At 40.9% G+C, this 20,574-nt stretch overlaps 1 long non-coding RNA gene and 1 pseudogene across 1 annotated transcript in view; one reads left to right on the forward strand and one right to left on the reverse strand.

Moving 5' to 3' along the window:
• Positions 1–20,574, forward strand: part of LOC147369785 (uncharacterized) — a 142,747-nt gene that overhangs the window by 9,021 nt on the left and 113,152 nt on the right. The window lies entirely within an intron of this gene.
• LOC147369786 (chromobox protein homolog 1 pseudogene) lies at positions 6,459–9,369 on the reverse strand (annotated as a pseudogene).

Below are 20,574 nucleotides of genomic sequence, written 5' to 3' on the forward strand. Positions count from 1 at the left end.
GGCTTCTACCATCAATCATATCTGTTGCATCAAACTTTGGGATAATTTTCTATTGTCTTTTTCTCTCATTTTGTATATGGCTTATGTTTTGGTTCTTTCTTTTCCCCTGTTGTTTCTCTGGCTGTCACGAGCAGAATGTGCCATTGAAAAAAGTTGGCACATGTAATTGATTGTGATAGTATAATCTTTCATTGTCATGCAGTTAGCAGTGTACACGTTTGGTTTTACTCTAGGACAGCAGCATGGAGCTATTTAAATTAGTTAAAAATATTAACAGTGAAAAATATAATTAATAGGGGGTTGATCTGTTGAATTAAACCCCATTGTGTGGCACGTGTTTTCCTGTGTGTGTTATGCCAGACACTGGTAACTGTAACTGTGACAAATGTGTCCAGTGTTGCTTTGCTGGCTCTCACCCCTGCTGATTTCTATCTGCTAGTAAGGTGGGTGTGAGAGGAAGAGCAGGAAGAATTATTATATTTCTCAAAGATCCATTATTCTATAGTGCAGGGATAGCATGCACTATAGCACGTGGAAGTCCACGCAGGGATAACAGCTACATATAGTAGCTAGGGACCTTGAGTTGGTCATCAAAACTCCCATTAGTGCAAGAGGTGGAACTTTTCTTAATAGAAATTACTGTAAATGGATATAGGAGTCATGGGGGTAATCGACTAACCAAGGCTTAAGCATGTTTGTGGAAAAGAAAAGCCACAAAACAGTATGCCTTCCCCCATTATCCCTTAAACAGAAGTGAATGGCAATTGCTGGCAATACATCTCAAATGAGGAAAGAAGCTCTTTAGGATGTCAAGTTGCATGGAAATTGTAATGAGGATGCTGATGTTCATTGAATCTGGTAGATAATGTTTTTTATATAGTTGGGTTATTTTCTAAGAAATCATATTTTACTTACTTTGAACCTTCTGAAGTTTAACCATATTGGTGATATACCTTGGTAGGATGCTGTCTTCTGGAGCTTCTTGGAGAAAGCTCTGCTATTCTTTCTGCTGCTGAGTTTGAAATGTGACTTTGACTATCTGAAATTTTAAAATGTAAGCAATAGTGCCACCCAATGGTGTCTCAGCAGCCTTTTGATGGAGAAGAAAATGGAATTTATTTTTAGGAGATCAGTTTCATGAAGCTTTATGTTCCCAGGCCCCATGGATTGTATTTGTCTCTCAATGGAGAGCCGGGTTCTCTAATTCTTGTCTTCATTGGGAAAAGTGGCCTTGGTGGAATTCTCTAGTCTTGCCAATCCAGAGTCACATGCCTCCCGAGAATGGGGAAGACTTACAGATAGCTAGTGTGAAAAGATGGCACATGAGAAGATGTTCAGCATCACTAATTATTATTCAGTTTAGTTCAGTTCATGCAATGAAATATAATTTCATACCAGTCAGAATGGCTATCATCAGCAAATCTGCAAACAATAAATGCTGAAGAAGATGTGGAGAAAAGGGAACCCTCCTACACTATTGGTGGGAATGTAAGTTGGTGCAGCCATGATGGAAAACAGTGGGGAGTTTCCTTAGAAAACCAAGAATAGAATTACCATATGATCCAGTGATCCCACTCCTAGGCATATACTTGAACAAAACTATAGTTCAAAAAGATACGTACACTCCTGTGTTCACAGCAGTAGTATTTACAATATCCAAGGCATAGAGACAAACTAAATGTCCATTGACAGATAAATGGATACAGAAGATATGGTACATACACATTGAAATACTACTAAACCATAAAACTGAAATAATGCCATTTACAGCAACATGGATGGAACAAGACATTATCATACTAAGTGAGGTAAGTTAGAAAGAGAAAGACAACTATCATATATCACTTACATGTGGAATCTAAAATGTGGCATAAACGAATCTATTTAGAAAACAGAAACAGACTCACAGACATACAGAACAGAATTGCCAAGCGGGGGAGGGCTGGGGGAAGGCTGGACTGCGAGTGTGGGGTTAGCAGATGCGAACTATTGTATATAGGGTGGATAAACAACAAGGTCCTACTGTATAGCCCAGGGAACTATATTCAGTATCCTGTGGTAAACCATAATGAAAAAGAATATTAAAAAACTGTCTCTATGTGTATAACTGAGTCACTTTGCTATACAGCAGAGATTGACACATTTTAAGTCAACTGTATTTCAATAAAAAATTATAAAAATCCCATCTCCAAATGTATAATGCTGTGTTAAGCAACAAGCTCCATACATTGGGCCTTGTACGACTCCAGTTCTTTAAATATTCATAAGTAGAAGCCAGATGTGGTAGACTGCTGTGGATGGCTGGTACTCACACTATTCCCTAATGTCTTTGGTGAACCCCTGTTAATAGGACACACTAACAAGAATGGACTTTTTCTGAAGATTTCATGAGGAAATAGGAAAGTTGATTTGCATCAGAGATCACACATTAGAGAACTAATAAGGTCCTCATTCTTCTTCTGTCCTCTGCCAGTGACCTTGTCATTCTTCCTCTCTTACTCCAAACAGCCTCTGAAGACTCTTTTATTATCCAGCCTATTCAGCTTTTGTCCGCAATTTATAGATCCTTGTCAGCAAAGCCAAACCCTGGAATTAGCCCCAGAGTGATCATCAACTGCCTCTTGGAGGCCTTCTTCCTCATCAAAGCTTATAATTTAGTTATTCATCCAAGTAAACAATTTTGGTAGTGGGTGGGTTCTCCTGGTAAGTAGATTTTTCTCCATATTGTTACATAAAATATACCACATCTTCTTCCAAAAATGATTGTGAACCATTAAGAGGTTCAGATATACGTGAGAATATAAATGAGTAGCTAATTACATAGTCTAATACCAGACATCATTCAGTTTGTTACTGATTGTCCTGTTGTCCTTCAACAAAGTCCTTCAGTCTCTCCAAGTGGAAGTGTGTGCTCAGTTCACCTTTCTTCAATCGCTTGGCAACCCCTTTCCCATATTCCTGCTGAGGCTGCCAGCTGGCCTTGTTCTTTCTGGAAGCACTTTTACGTTCTCTCCCTTTCCAGGATTTCTTAGACTTCCCAGTTGCTGTTACACTTGAAAGGTGTTAATGAATGACAATGATGTAATGTGTTATGGCTGCAGGGCTATTTGCATTTAAATTGGAACTCTTACATTTACACAAGTCTGTGCATTTTTAATTAATTAATTTAGTTTTGGCCCTGCCACTTGATTTGTGAGATCTTAGCTCCCCGACCAAGGATTGAACCTGGGCCCCCAGCAGTGCAAGAATGGAGCATAAGCACTGGACCACCAGGGAATTCCTGACATTCACACAAGTCTGAGCCCAGAAGGATGACTGATTGAGGAGAATTTCAAACTTGGGGAGGGCCAATGAGGCAATTGTTTGGCTGTATATAACCAACATTATACATGGAGGGTTAGATGCACTTTTTAAGATGGTTGAGTGAGCGAGAATGAAGTGTAAACTGAAAAAAAAAACTACACATGACATTAGAGAATCTATATTTGGTGCTTGAATGAGCCATCACACGGGTTACAAATGTGGTCACATCTCCTCGACTATCTTGTTTGCTGTTGTATCCCTAGTGTTTTTTAAAAACCATTTTATTGAGGTGTTATTGTTATACAAAAAGCTGTGCATATTTAATGTATACAACTTGATGAGTTTGGAGATAAATATACATCTGTGAAACCATTACTACAACCAATGCCATAAACATATTCATCATTTCCAAGCATTTCCTCCCACCCTCTTAATTTACTTGTTTATTATTATCTTTTTATAAATCTATAGTTTTATTAAGACAAAAAACTGACAGTGTTGATATGAAATTTACATTTAAACAAAAGTTTTCACAGAAACCTGACACATGCCTAAAAATTACAGTGGAGTTCTAGATGCAGGTCTAGATGATGTCAAGAACTGATGGAGCTCATGATCCAAGACAGCGTTTTGGATTTTAGTTAATTCTTAGGATTAAAAAATTTGTTTTGTTTTAAAGTGAACCACTGCCCCAGTATGAAAATTAAATCTTCTCCTGAGAAGATTTAATTTTTGAAATGATTCAGCTCTTGAACTTGTGCTGTCAGTGACTAAACCCTGCCACCAATGATTTCAAAGTTCAAAAAACAGAGTCTCCAAGAGTTTTCTACTTGAGTTTTCTTTGAGCACTGGTCCTTGTCTTTCCCTATCTGCCTACCTCCTATACCACTCTCTGCCCTTCCCTAAATGCTTCAGCCAGTGGCTTGGGTGGAGAAACTGATATTTACAACTTCATAATTGGAAAAGAAAGGGTCTTGTCAATTCCAAGAATTAGCTCCTCTAAGACAGAACTGGAAAAGGTCAGTTTTCATTCCAATCCCAAAGAAAGGCAATGCCAAAGAATGCTCAAACTACTATACAATTGCACTCATCTTACAAGCTAGTAAAGTGATGCTCAAAATTCTCCAAGCCAGGCTTGAGCAATACATGAACCTTGAACTTCCAGATGTTCAAGCTGGTTTTAGAAAAGGCAGAGGAACCAGAAATCAAATTGCCAACATCCTCTGGATCATAGAAAAAGCAAGAGAGTTCCAGAAAAACATCTATTTCTGCTTTATTGACTATGCCAAAGCCTTTGACTGTGTAGATCACAATAAACTGGAAAATTCTGAAAGAGATGGAAATACCAGACCACCTGACCTGCCTCTTGAGAAACCTGTATGCAGGTCAGGAAGCAACAGTTAGAACTGGACATGGAACAACAGACTGATTCCAAATAGAAAAAGGACTGTATATTGTCACCCTGCTTATTTAACTTATATGTAGAGTACATCATGAGAAATGCTGAGCTGAAAGAAGCACAAGCTGGAATCAAGATTGCTGGGAGAAATATCAAATATGCAGATGACGCCGCCCTTATGGCAGAAAGTGAAGAACTAAAGAGCCTCTTGATGAAAGTGAAAGAGGAGAGTGAAAAAGTTGGCTTAAAGCTCAACATTCAGAAAACTAAGATCATGGCATCTGGTCCCGTCGCTTCACGGCAAATAGACGGGCAAACAGTGGAAACAGTGTCAGACTTTATTTTTGGGGGCTCCAAAATAACTGCAGATGGTGATTGCAGCCATGAAATTAAAAGACGCTTACTCCTTGGAAGGAAAGTTATGACCAACTTAGACAGCATATTAAAAAGCAGAGACATTACTTTGCCAACAAAGGTCCGTCTAGTCAAGGCTATGGTTTTTCCAGTGATCATGTATGGATGTAAGAGTTGGACTGTGAAGAAGGCTGAGCGCCGAAGAATCGATGCTTTTGAACTGTGGTGTTGGGGAAGACTCTTGAGAGTCCCTTGGTCTACAAGGAGATCCAACCAGTCCATCCTAAAGGAGATCAGTCCTGGGTGTTCATTGGAGGGACTGATGTTGAAGCTGAAACTCCAATACTTTGGCCATCTGATATGGAGAGCTGACTCATTGTAAAAGACCCTGATGCTGGGAAAGGTTGAGGGCAGGGGGAGAAGGGGATGACAGAGGATGAGATGGTTGGATGGCATCACGGACACAATGGACATGGGTTTGGGTGGACTCTGGGAGTTGGTGATGGACAGAGAGGCCTGGCATGCTGCGGTTCATGGGGTCGCAAAGAGTCAGACACTACTGAGCGATCATCGTTATTTGTTTTTTCCTTTGTTTCACAGTTTCTTCAAATTTTAACAAAAATGATCTTAACTCCAGTCTCCCTTCTTTCCCACCCCATCCCACGACCTCCTTTATATATTAAATTTCCTTCTCAACCAGTTTCCATCCCTCAAATGCAACTTTGTTAACTTCATAACTAGCTTAGTCTTTTGTTGGGACCAGCATTAATCTCAGGCAGGGAATACCTTGGCTTCTACATTTTAGGCATTCACAACTTTTAAACAGTCTCTCACAGTCCTCATTTAGGTGGCCAATGACATTTTGTGAAAGGATACAATATTCTGGACACAGAACCCAATCATCATTATTTGTTTTTTCCCTTTTACAGTTTCACAGTTTATTCAAATTTTAACAAAAATGATCTTAACTCCAGTCTCCTTTCTCACCCCATCCCACTGACCCCACACAATACACCAGTAATAGCCCAAAACTACACACATTCTATGCTGTAAAAAATGCCGAGTTAACCCTCTTGGGAAGAAGGCTGTGGGTTGTGGAGATGCTCTTTGAAGATTTACTAGTATCGCCTGCTTTCCTACATCCCACTCTACAAGTTTTGTCCATCATAGAAGACCCTTTGCTTTTCTTAGTGAAGTTCAGAATGAGTTGCATTGAAACACTGATTCTTCTTCCTCTTCACCAAGATGGATGTGCAAACTGTACGGCATGGAACGACTTTGAAACACTTAGCCTGCTGTAAGGCACAGAAACTATACTGGCTCTTCAAAGCACATCTTCTCAAGCCATCTTTATGGTGTCGAGACAAGTAGAACTCCTTCTCTCCCCACTTGAAACCTGCAGTCAGATGTGATAGCCACTGGTATTCAAGAGAGTTAATTCTTGTTTTCTTTTTTTGTCATCATCCTCTGAGGGATAAGAATGCCACCTCAGCATTTCCTCATAGAAGGATATGATAACCTGTGGGCACTTGACATTGGCTTCCTTGGCAGGGACCAGGTCAGCCTCATCAGAGTTTTTCCATTTCATCAGGAACATGAGTTCTCCACTGGAATCTGTAGCTCCAATAATCCACTCAGGTTCCAAACCCCAGGCAAAGCCTTGTGACTTTTCTGATTCTTTTCTTCTTCTTTGGTTTGCTCTCCTCCCCCATATTGTCTGAATCAGAATCAGCTTTGCACTTGCCTCCATCTGGTTTGTCTATCTCGGGTGCTGTTTTCTGTGACTGCAGAAACAGCAGTGAGGTCAGGGCAGTCAGGTTATCTCCCGGCTCCCATGTGTTGTCCTCCTCTGAGACCCTCTTCCACTTTAGGAGATACTCCACTTGGCCCTTTACCACTTGCCGGTCTAGAACTTTTTCCACCACATATTCCTCTTCCTCTAGCACCTCCTCTACTTTCTTCTTGTTTTTTTTTCTCCTCACAGTGCCTGCCAGCTTTCTGGTATAAAGGGTGACGGCTGCTCAGAGCAGCACCCACAAACCTGAGAGGAATCAGTAGGCACTACTGGCCGGGGAGCGGTGACTGTGACGGAACACTTAGAAGAACTGCCCTTTCTGCACAACACATTGTTGCTAACAGTAGGCACTATGGTGTACAGTCGATCTCTAGGACTTACTCATCTTGCCCAACTGAAACTTGGTACCCTTGACCAATACTTCCCTGATTCTCCCCCTTCCCCTAAGTTTTGAATGGTTCCTGGCATATAGTAAGTCCTCAATAATTATTTGTAAAATAAATGGATGGATGTATAGGTGGATGAATTTTTTTTTTTCTAAAATTGCTGAAACTCTTCCTCATATGCAGGGGCCCTAAATATCTTTCTCTTGAGGTTTCTGTAACTTGAAAATGTCTACAAATTCAAGAATTTTTTCTTATTCTCAAAAGACAGATGGGGCAGCCAGACTTCTTTTGACACCAGGGGGTCATTCCTACATTGTTCCAACCCTTTCTTTCTTGCTGCCTGAATGTGTCACTGGAAAACATGTGTTCTGCATAGTCCTAGGAGACTGGTTCACCTGAGAGGACCACAGGGTTCTCTAGGGAGGACATCCCACTCCTTCAGGACTGGGGTAAGTGCGTGTGTGTGTGCATGTGCAGAACGGAACCTCTCCATAGGCTCATTAGCATAACCACAAATGCAAAAACAAAACAAAAAAATTCGTTTAACCCTACTGAAGTGCAATACGACAATATCAGTTCTTAAATTATTCCAAGCCATCACTAACTCAATGGACATAAGTTTGAGTAAACTCTGGGAGTTAGTGATGGACAGGGAGGCCTGGCGTGCTGCAGTCCATAGGGTCACAAAGAGTCGGATATGACTGAGCTACTGAACTGAACTGAGATGAACTGATTCCAAGCCTAGCCCATTCTTCAAATCAAAATCTAATTCTTCCTTTTATGCCTATAATCTGAGGTTGGTTTAAAACACAGTCAAGTCTTTGGGGATGAAATTTCTCCAGAAGAGTAGGGGCACTTAGGAGAAAAGTCTTTAAGAGCACCTTCAAATTTTTGCCTTGGGAAGGACCAGTGAAAATGCCCTAAAGAGCAAAAGTATATGGTGCTTCTCAGCCTATAAAAATAATGTTCCTTTGCGGAAAACAAAACAAAACAAAAAATCCCACCGCCACTTCTGTCCCAATGATGCTAATATGCTTTGGGGAAATCATATTTCTTTTAAGAGGAGCTTCATTTACTCTGGATCTTCCTCAACCAAGGTTATTGTCTTGAGCTTTACTCTTAGGAAAGCATTAAGTTTCCTTTCATTTTCTAAATATAGTGAATTAATTTATTGAAGAGATTAATTTAACACTAGTGATAAAACTTGGATTGGTTGCTTGCTTTTTCCAAGAAGAATCCCCATAACATTTTAAAGAATAAGATATAAAGAGTTTTGCTCAGTGCTTGGCTCATAGAAAGCATTCAATAAGTATTAACTACTGCTATTTTTGTTGTTATTGCTGCTACTACTAGTATTGTTATTAGTGGTGGTAGTCATTGGCCTGGCATCCAGTCCTAGTGGTAGGTATTATGAGAAAGAAGTGGAGTTTAGTGACATACAACACATGTAAAGTGCTTAATATAGTCTTTGACACAAAGCAAGCATTTAGTGAATTTAAACAAATTTAGAAAATGTGAATGTATTGGGGTAGATTTGGCTGCAAAAATAGAGACCAAAATTTAATGGATTAAAGAAACATAAATTTATTTTTCATTCATGTTACAGCACCAAGTGAGTGTTCCAAGTGTTAAAGAGAAGTTTTCAGGCAATTTAGCTGTGAGCATGTATCAAAATTTTATTACGATTAGGCACAGAAGGGAAATGGACCCTAGAAAGGCCACTTCCCAAATTTACTATTGGTAGGGACATGTGATAGGAAGAAAGTTCAGTTAGATAATCATTGTTAGACTAGACACAGAAAGAAAAGAAAGTCTGGTTAAAGGTCACTAGACCCTTGATTGACAGCTGGCAACTGACTGTGCGGGTAATTGGGCATGTGGGTAATTGGTTTCTGAGAGCAAACCTTAATCCCATTAAAGTTCACAGAAAATTGCTTAAGCATTTTATCAGGAATGCTAACTTCTCAGAAAGAAGTTATGAGCAAAATGGTTTTGCCTTTCAGACCAGGTTTGAAACAGTTTCTCTTATGGGTAGGACCATGGGCCACTCTCCCCGCTCTCATCATTCAGGTACTCTGGTTGACGGTAACTCTGCCATTTTCAGTATATGGCTTTAATGCTATTCTGGTCATTGTCAACGGCCAGTGAGAAAGAGGAAAAGAACTGAGATTTCTTCCTAAAAAATCTTGCCTAAGGAAATGAGCCAGAGGTGGAAGCAGAATTTTTGCTCGCACGTCACTGAGAGCTTAGTTACGTGGTCACCAAGCTCCCAATAGGGTTGAGAAGTGCAATCTGGATATCCAGATTCTGGCTGCAGGACTTTTACTAGGGGGATGAAATGGAGTTTGGGGACAGTAGTGGTTTCTGCCACAATGAGGATGTGCCCAGCCTTTCTGCACCTACTGCCTCTGAAGCTGCTGCTGCTGCTAAGTCGCTTCAGTCGTGTCCAACTCTGTGAGACCCCATAGACGGCAGCCCGCCAGGCTCCCCCATCCCTGGGATTCTCCAGGTAAGAACACTGGAGTGGGTTGCCATTTCCTTCTCCAATGCATTAAAGTGAAAGGTGAAAGTGAAGTCGCTCAGTCATGTCCGACTCTTAGCGACCCCATGGACTGCAGCCTACCAGGCTCCTCTGTCCATGGGATTCTCCAGGCAACAGTACTGGAGTAGGATGCCATTGCCTCTGAAGCAGTAGTTGGCAAACTATGGCCTTCAGGCTAAATCCCACCTATAGCTGTTTGTATAAATAAAGTTATATTGGAAAGCCATGCTCATTCATTTATGCAATGTGTATGGCTGATTTCACACTACACTAAAGGGTTGAGTAATTGAGACAGAGACCCCATGCACCAAAGCTTAAAATATTTACTTTTTGGCTTTTTTAGAAAAAAAAAAAAATTGCTGACCCTTATTCTAGAGAGGGTTCTGAATTGCCCATAAAAGTGAACTTGATGGGTCAAAGGAAATGTGCATTGAAAATTTTAGTAGATATTCCCCTTCTTATTTGCACTAGTAGTGTATGGGATTGTCCATCACCCAGTCAACACAGTAATATCAAAATTTTCCATATGGCCAATTTGATAAGTGAAAATGGTATTTTACTATAGTTTTCATTGTACTTACCTTATTAGTAGTAAGATTTAGTATAGTTCAGTTCAGTTCAGTCACTCAGTCGTGTCTGACTCTTTGTAACCCCATGAATCACAGCACGCCAGGCCTCCCTGTCCATCACCAACTCCCAGAGTTCACTCAGACTCACATCCATCGAGTCAGTGATGCCATCCAGCCGTCTCATCCTCTGTTGTCCCCTTCTCCTCCTGCCCCCAATCCCTCCCAGCATCAGAGTCTTTTCCAATGAGTCAGCTCTTTGCATGAGGTGGCCAAAGTACTGGAGTTTCAGCTTAAGCATCATTCCTTCCAAAGAAATCCCAGGACTGATCTCCTTCAGAATGGACTGGTTGGATCTCCTTGCAGTCCAAGGACTCTCAAGAGTCTTCTCCAACACCACAGTTCAAAAGCATCAATTCTTCAGCGCTCAGCTTTCTTCACAGACCAACTCTCACATCCATACATGACTACAGGAAAAACCATAGCCTTGACTAGACAGACCTTTGTTGACAAAGTAATGTCTCTGCTTTTCAATATGCTATCTAGGTTGGTCGTAACTTTCCTTCCAAGGAGTAAGGGAGTATATATAATAAAATCTATACAGTATTTGGTCTTTGTCCCTCATTGTTGTTATTGTTCAGTTGCCAGTCATGTCTGACTCTTTGCAGCCCCAGGGACTGCAGCACATCAGTCTTCCCTATCCCTCACCATCTCCCAGAGTTTGCCCAAGTTGATGTCTATAGAATTGGTAATGTCATCCAAACATCTCATCTTCTGTCACCCTCTTCTTCTGCCTTCACTCTTTCCCAGGATCAGAGACTTTTCCAATGAGTCAGATGTTTGTATCAGGTGGCCAGAGTATCAGAGCTTCACCTTCAACATCAGTCCTTGCAAAGAGTATTCAGAGCTGATTTCCTTTAAGACTGACTGTTTGATCTCCTTGCTTTCCAAGGGACTCTCTCTCAAGAGTCTTCTCCAGAACCACAGTTTGAAAGCATCAATTCTTCAGTGCTCTGCCTTCTTTATTGTCCAGCTCTCACATCTGTACATGACTACTGGAAAGACCATAGCCTTGACTATACAGACCAGACCTTTGTTGGCAAAGTCAGTGTCTTTGGTTTTAACATACTGTCTAGGTTTGTCATAGCTTCCCTGCCAAGAAACAATCGTCTTCTAATTTCATGGCTGCAGTTGCCATCTGCAGTGATTTTGGAGTCCAAGAAGAGGAAGTCTGTCACTGCTTCCATCTTTTCCCCTTCTATTTGCCATGAAGTAATGGGGCCAGATGCCATGATCTTAGTTTTATTAATATTGAACTTTAAGTTGGCTTTTTTACTTTCCTCCTTCCCCCTCATCAAGAGGCTCTTTAGTTCCTCTTTACTACTGGCACAAAACTTTAAAAACCTATGAATTTCCAGAGTGATAGAAAGTGTCTTTTGATATTCATAATGAAACGCTTTCAATCACACCTGAGTTTGTATTAATGAAGTGACTTTTGGAAAATCCATAAGGAAGGGCCTGGTTGCCAGGGGGCTCAACCAGAATTAGAGAATTGGAACTTTAAATCTCTTCCCACCCCCCATGCCCTTGGAAAGGAGAGGGCCATGAGATTGAATCAATTAATCATGCCTACATAATGAAGCTTCAGTAAAATTAAAAGAATGGTGTCTGGAGAGCTTCTGGATTGGTGAACACAGGGAGGTGCTGGGTGGGATAGCATAGAAGCTTTATATCCCTTTCACCATTTCTTGTCCCATGGAAGAAATAGGACAGTCCAGTCCTCAGGAACTTCCATCTGGCTGTTCCTGAGTTAGATATTTTTTTATAATAGACTGGTAGCCTAGTAAGTAAATAATTTTGCTGAATTTTGTGAGCTTCTGTAGTAAACTAGTAGAACTGAAGGAGGGACTCTTGGAAACCTCTGATTTATAGCCAGTGGATCAAATGACATTAGCATCTGAAATGACGAAGTGGTGTCTGAAGTCCTGTAAGACTGAGCCCTTAACTGTGGGATTTGACACTAACTCAGGACTTCCCTGGTGGCTCAGGCGGTAAAGAATCTGCCTACAATGCAGGAGACCTGGGTTCAATCCATGGGTCGGGAAGATCCCCTGGAGAAGGGAAAGGCAAACTACTCCAGTATTCTTGCCTGGACAATTACATGGACAGAGGAGCCTAGTGGGCTACAGTCCATGGGGCTGCAGAGTCAGACATGACTGAATGACTAGCACACTTGCGAACACACACACACACACACGGTAGATAGTGTCAGAAATGAGTCCATATTGTAAGACACTAAACTGGGGTGGAAGAATTGCTTTCCAAACTCAAATGTTTGGGAGAACCCACACATTTGATGTTAGAAGTGTGGGTATAGTAGAGTAGTGTTAAAGTCATACAAGAGAGTCATATAGGAGTGTGTTTTTCTTTTAGACTAATCATGATTGTAACTAATCATATTTTAAGAATATTTGGACTTCCTTTTCTGTGGACTATCTACTTGTCTTTTGCACATCTATTGGCAAATATTGGGTTGTTAATTTTGTATAATAATTTCTAGGGGGTTTTATATGCTAGGGAACCAAGCCATTTATGATACAAATTGTAAAAATCGACCTCATTTAAGAATTTTAAAATTTTTAATTTAATTTAATTATTATTATTATTATTTGACTGCTCCTGGGCTCTTCATTGCTGTGCATAGGCTTTCTCTAGTTGAGGTGCGCAGGGGGTCCTCTCTAGTTGTGGTGTGAGTGCTTCCAGTCGTGGTGGGTTCTCTTGTTATGGAGCAGAGGCATTGAGGACACATGGGCTTCAATAACTGTGGCTCACGGACTCCAGAATGCAGGCTCTGTAGTTCTGGCACACAGGCTTACTTGCTCTGCAGCATGTTGGATCTTAGTTCCCTCCAGGGATAGAATCCATCTCCTCTGCATTGCAGGTAGATTCTTAACCACTGGACCACCAGGCGTGTCTCTTCCCCATAAAAAAAAAAAAAAAATTTATTTATTTTTAAATATTTTGCTGTGCTGGATCTTCATTGCTTTGCATGGGCTTTCTTTAGCTACAGTGAGAGGGGGCTACTCTTTATTGCCATGCACCGGTCTATCATTGTGGTGGCTTCTTCCGTTGTGGAGCACAAGTTCTAGGTGCACAGGCTTCAGTAGTGGTGGCAGGTAGGCACGTAGTTGCAGCTTGTGTGCTCTAGAGTGTGGGCTCAGTGGTTGTGGTGCGCGGGCTTGGTTGCTCTGAGGCACGTAGCATCTTCCCAGACCAGGGACCGAACCTGTATCCCCTGCATTGGCAGGCAGATTCTTATCCACTGCACAACCAGGGAAGTCTTCTACCCCATTTTTTAATGTATTCCTTTTACTTTGCTTATGGAAATTTTTGCTGTGGAAATTTTTAAATTTTTTATTTTAAAAATAGTCAAATTGGTAAATCTTCTGTTTCATGACTCTGACTTATATATTATGCTTAGAAGGCTTTCCCGTAACAAGATTGTACAAAAATTTCTTCTATTTTTTTCCTAATAATTTTGTGGTTTTCAGTTTTTATATTTAAATGTTCACTGCATCTGTAATGTATTTTGTTTTAAGATTAGAGGAATGGATTCAATTCTCTTCTAACTGGCTATCTATTCTATGAACACCATCTCTTTAATAATGCATCTTTATCATATATTAATTTCCTGTATGTTTTTGGGTCTTCCTGGGATATTTCATGTATATTTATGGGCTAGTATTATGTTGCTTTAATTAATGTACCTTTATATCACATTTTAATATCTGGGAGGGCTAATTTGCTCTCATTATTTTTTTTAATGAGTTTTTTTTTTCTGGCTAGTTTTATTTATTTTTCTGTATAAAATAGTTAAAAAATACTGCTGATAATTTTTATTTGGATTGCATTAAATTTATTACATTAACTTGGGCAGAATTGTTATCTTTATGATGCTGATGTTAGTTCTAAAGTATGGACCTAGTGTACCTGTCCATTTGAAGAAATTATGTTGTTTTTAAATTACCTTTTTGGTTATTGACTGAGTTTTTCTGACTATGACTATGACATATTTCTGAGACTGACCACCTTGTCCATTCCTTAAATTGGCTTAAGTTATTGTTTTTATTTCTGGAATACAACCTGTTCCACAAGTACAGCAGATCTAGGAGTGAACCAGTTGTGTAATGATATTCACAGAGCAAACATATCTTACTGTAGGAAATGAAAAATTTGTGAATTTTGCCTTGCCATTCTTAAGTGTTTGTGGTGATTCATAGAATAGGGTAAGGAGACCATGACACAGAGGGATCACATTGTCCGAAGAAAGTGTTGGTTTGAACTCTTAAATCTGGAAAACCTTTTTCATAGGTTGAGCTTTTAAGAAGCATGCCCTGGTCTAGGATGTGTGAATCTCAGAGGAACAGGCAGTAGAGTAGAGAAGTGAGACTAGGAAGGGAGGAAGCCAGTATAGAGTGTTGTCATTGAGCAGCCTAACTCTGTGGGTTGCCGTGGCTCAGTCATACTCTGGACCTCTGGGAAAGGGTAGAACGCACCTCAGGATGGTGTGACCTAAAAACCAGAGCATCTGGGGTATTTACCAATTCCAACTTGTCATTAATTGAATGCTGCTTCTGGTGCCGTCAGCTCCCAGGCACCTCTGGCTTGCCTTGAGTGTATGTCTATGACCACCAAAGTCCCAGGCAGAGAGTCACAGATGCTGGTGGATGGGAGTGGTCAGCCTTCACAGAAACAGTGAGGCAGAGACTCTGATACAACTGCCTTAGAAAGACTTAAATTTCTGCATCCTTAGACACCAGCTGCCTTCCCCTGTTGGGAGAGGATTAGAGCAGTTGATATTTGGGTTGTTTGTACCATCTATACTGCTTTCTTAAGAAATTTTGCCATCACCCTCTCCTCAGTTGGCATGTCTATGTTTTATGCCTTGGAACTCACTCTTCATTCTCACTCCTACCACACTGATTGGACAAGAGGCAAAGTGAGCATTGTTATGGGCTTGCCAATAACCTATGACTTGTTATTGGAGTTTGTCCCAGATAAAACAAGCAGGACAAATCCAATTCCTCTTTTGGGGATTTTGAGTTGAGAAACAAAGAATCAGTTTCCAGTTAGCAGTAGGAGCTAGAATTAAACTATTAATGTATGAAGAGAGAAACATGATAGGTATGTTCAAGCAGAAATCACGCACAAGCTAGTTTCTAGAGAGGGGGCTATGGAGAAAGAAGAGAAAAAGAGAGAGAGGCGGATAGTGTGTGTTAAGAGGTCAAACCCCAAAGGTACCTTGTTTCTTACTTTTCTGAGTCCTGGCTGTTTACAGTCTCCTGCCTTCCCATAATGCATTTCTTTATCCTCACAATAACTACCTTCACTCTTTTCTAGTGTTGTTATGAGCCAGTTACCATTAATTGTCTTGACCAAAAACACTTTGGCAGAAAATTGGAGAATGATCCCCTAAAAGTGACTCCTGTGCTCCATTTCTGTGGTTCCTTCTCCCTCCACTGTGTCTGGAGGCAGCTAACCTGCTAGTCCTCTCCCTACAGCTGTTGCCAGCTGCTGTGAAAGGCTCCAAGAAAATAAAACCTAGAGGAAATGCTAGTCATTAGGTGGTATAGACTTGTCCTTCCCAGAATAGGCAGTGAAAACATCATATAGCTTACTCTATTCAGAAACTAAATTTTTATCCTCTCAAGAAAAGAGGAAACCTGACTAATTCCTTTGTAGCTATAGCCCTCTGCTTTATAAATGGGTCCTGATATCAAGGAGGTTAGAGGGAAAAAGTTTTAGCAAATTTCCTTCAATGAAACTGGATGAGATCCTTTCACATATGTTTTTACTGACTTAAGCTTCTTTGCGGAGAAGGCGGTGGCACCCCACTCCAGTACTCTTGCCTGGAGAATCCCATGGACAGAGGAGCCTGGTGGGCTGCAGTACATAGGGTTGCTAAGAGTCAGACACGACTGAGCGACTTCACTTTCACTTTTCACTTTCATGCATTGGAGAAGGAAATGGCAACCCGCTCCAGTGTTCTTGCCTGGAGAATCCCAGGGACGACGGAGCCTGGTGGGCTGCCGTCTATGGGGTCGCACAGAGTCGGACACGACTGAAGTGACTTAGCAGCAGCAGCAGCAGCAGCAAGCTTCTTTGAGGAACAGCTTCATCTACTATCCAGAAAAGAAGCTGAGATTGATCAAGTAAATACAGGCAAAAACAAACCAGGAGGCCTAACTCAAGCCATTTGTACGAAACAAATATGATCCACAGTCAAGTAGCATTAAATACAACTCCAACAACACACATAACAGATATTCACTGGACACCTATGTTCTGGCTTTGTGCTAGGGGCTTGCAGCATGAAGACAGACATATTCCTGCACTTAAGAGTCTGACCTACTGTGTAGTTCCATGTACTGTATACATCAGTCCAGTTCAGTCTCTCAGTCATGTCTGACTTTTTGCAACCCCATGGACTGCAGCAGCCAGGCTTCCCTGTTCATCACCAACTCCCAGAGCTTGCTCAAACTCATGTCCACTGAGTTGGTGATGCCGTCCAACCGTCTCATCCTGTGTCGTCCCCTTCTCCTCCTGCCTTCAATTTTTCCCAGCATCAGGGTCTTTTCTAATGAGTCAGTCCTTTGTATCAGGTGGCCAAAATATTGGAGTTTCAGCTTCAGCATTACAGTCCTTGTAATGAATATTCAGGACTGATTTCTTTTAAGATTGAATAGCTGCATCTCCTTGCAGTCCAAGGGGCTCTCAAGAGTCTTCTCCAACACCACAGTTCAAAAAAGCATAGATTCTTTGGTGCTCAGCTTTCTTTATGGTCCAGCTCTCACATCAATACATGACTACTGGAAAAACCATAGCTTTGACTAGATGGACCTTTGTTGGCAAAGGAATGTCTCTGCTTTTAAATATACTGTCTAGGTTTGTCATAGCTTTTTTTCCAAGGAGCAAGCATCTTTTAAATTTCATGGCTGCAGTCACCATCTGCAGTGATTTTGGAGCCCAAGAAAATAAGGCCTGTTACTGTTTCCATTGTTTCCCCATCTATTTCCCATGAAGTGATGGGACCATATGCCATGATCTTAGTTTTTTGAATGTAGAGTTTTAAGCAAACTTTTTCATTCCCCTCTTTCTCCTTCATCAACAGTCTCTTCAGTTCTTCTTCACTTTCTGCCATAAGGGTGGTGTCATCTGCATATCTGAAGTTATTGATTTTTCTCCCAGAAATCTTGATTCCAGCTCGTGCTTCATCCAGTCTGGCATTTAGCATGATGTACTCTGCATATAAGTTAAATAGGCAGGGTGACAATATACAGCATTGATGTAGTCCTTTCCTGATTTGGAACCAGTCCATTGTTTCACATCTGGTTCTAACTGTTGCTTCTTGACCTGCATGCAGATTTCTCAGAAGGCAGGTAAGTGGTCTGGTATTCCCATATCTTTAAGAATTTTTCACAGTTTATTGTGATCCACACAGTCAAAGGCTTTTGGTGTAGTCAATAAAGCAGAAGTAGATGTTTTTCTGGAACTTCCTTGCTTTTTTGATGATCCAGTGGATGTTGGTAATTTGATCTCTGGTTCCTCTGCCTTTTCTAAGTCCAGATTGAACATCTAGAAGTTCTCGGTTCATGTACTGTTGAAGCCTGGCTTGGAGAATTTTGAGCATTACTTTGCTAGCGTGTGAGATGCATGTCATTGTGCAGTAGTTTGAACATTCTTTGGCATTGCCTTTCTTTGGGATTGGAATTAAAACTGACTTTTTCTGTATATCTTTTCTTGTATACAACAAATTGGGGTTTGAAGAGGCAGAGGAACCAGAGATAAATTTGCCAACATTCACTGGATCATGGAGAAAGCAAGGGAATTCAATAAAAACACTGCTTCATTGACTATGCTAAAGCCTTTGACTGTGTGGCTCACAACTCACTGTGGAAAATTCGTAAAGAGATGGGAGTACCAGACCACCTTACCTGTCTCTTGAAAAACCTGTATGTAGGTCAAGAAGTGACAGTTACAGATGGACATGAAACAACTGACTGGTTCCAAATTAATATACTCTCTGAATATATTTCACTGGGTTCATGGTGGGGAAGTTCTGCTCCAAGGCCTCCCTCCGGGTCAGCCAGGGACAGGGGAAGGAAGGAGAAGTAGGATGGGCCTTCATATACATTCATCAAATTGTTCTTGAAGTGCGCTGGGTACCAAGGGCTGTTCCAGGCACTGGGGATAGAGGTGAACAAGACAGAGTGTCAGTGTATATTGTGTATATTGTCATCCTGCTTATTTAACTTATATGCAGAGTACATCATGCAAGATGCCAGGCTGGATGAATCACAAGCTACAATCAAGATTCCTGGGAGAAATATCAGTAATCTCAAATATGCAGATAATACCACTCTAATTGTAGAAAATGAAGAGGAACTAAAGCGACTCTTGCTGAAGGTGAAAGAGGAGAGTGAAAAAACTGGTTTGAAACTCAACATTCAAAAAACTAAAATCATGGCATCAAGTCCCATCACTTCATGGCAAATGAAAGGGGAAAAATTAGAAGCAGTGACAGATTTTCTTTTCTTGGACTCCAATATCACTGAGGATGGTGACTGCAGCCATGAAATTAAAAGATGCTTGCTTCTTGGAAGGAAAGTTACGACAAACCTAAACGGTGTGTTAAAAAGCAGAGATATCACTTTGCCAACAAAGGTCCATCTAGTCAAAGCTATGATTTTTCTAGAAGTCTTTTTTAAAAAAAAATATATTTATTTATTTTAATTGGAGGCTAATTACTTTACAATGTTGTATTGGTTCTCTAGTAGTCTTGTACAGATGTGAGAGTTGGATATAAAGAAGGCTGAGCACTGAAGAATTGGAGCTTCAAATTGTGGTGCTGGAGCAGACTCTTAAGAGTTGTCTGGACTGCAAGGAGGTCAAACCAGTTAATCCTAAAGGAAATCAGTCCTGAATATTCATTGGAAGGACTGATGCTGAAGCTGAAACTCCAGTACTTTGGCCACCTGATGTGAAGAACTGACTCATTGGAAAAGACCCCGATTCTGGGAAAGATTGAAGGCAAAAGGAGAAGAGGGCAGCAGCAAGAAGAGATGCAATAAAAGACTCAATGGACATGAATTTGAGCAAATTCCAAGAGATGGTGGAGGACAGAAGAGCCTGAAATGCTACAGTCCATGGGGTTGCAAAGGGTTGGACATGACTTAGTGACTGAACAGCGTACCTCAATACAAAATAAAAAGTTTGTTTTTTTTTTTTTTTAAAGAGTCTATAGGGAAGATGCACATGGAATACATGTTTATAAGCAAGAGCATGACCAAGGGAAAGGGCACAGGAGTCGGTCAGGAAAGGCCTCTCTAAAACATTTTTTTTTTTTTTTTTTTAAGCTGAGACCTGAAGAATGAGCAGCGGGGAGAGCCCTCTAGGAATAAAGTTACTATTTAAAGAAGGAGGTAGTGTCCTACTGTATTTTATGTGATTTTTTTTGTGCCTGTAAAACTCCACGCCCAACACTGCATGGAGCTTTCTCAAGAGTAAGTCACTCATGTTTTGGAGTAGTGGTGGTTTTTGATCACTTTTTTATCCTCTGCAGCAGATGCTTTTGGTGCTGGTATATCAGGCTGCTGTGGGACACCTGCAGACAGCTGCCTTACAGGCCGTGTGACCTTGGGCAGGAATCTTCCATTCTCTGGGCCTCAGTTTCCTTATATAGAAGTGGTGAGTTGGGACTAAGTGGTCTTCAGGGTCAACCTTCTTGGTACTCTCTGAATATATTTCACTGGGTTCATGGTGGGGAAGTTCTGCTCCAAGACCTCCCTCTGGGTCAGCCAGGGACAGGGGAAGGAAGGAGAAGTAGAATGGGCTTTCATATATATTCATCAAATTGTTCTTGAAGTGTGCTGGGTACCAAGGGCTGTTCCAGGCACTGGGGATAGAGGTGAACAAGGCAGAGTGTCAGTTGCCCACTCTGATTCAGTCAAAGGACCATGAATGAAGAAAAGTTTGGAAGTTATAAAAGGAGAAAACAAGTCTATTCCTCACTTCATTATCCAGTTGGCACCTATTGATATATGAGTGCAGGGTTTTTGTTTGTTTGTTTGTTTAAAATTAGAGTACTCATTTGCTCTCTAGCAAGAAACAGAACCCTGTGGGAAAATGATATTTAGGGCAGAGATATTTTAATGAGAAAAACTTGGGAC

This window comes from Bos grunniens, chromosome 7 (genome assembly GCF_055505025.1).
Source record: "Bos grunniens cultivar Pamir isolate PY7600 chromosome 7, Bosgru_T2T1.0, whole genome shotgun sequence".
Classification (NCBI taxonomy): domain Eukaryota; kingdom Metazoa; phylum Chordata; class Mammalia; order Artiodactyla; family Bovidae; genus Bos; species Bos grunniens.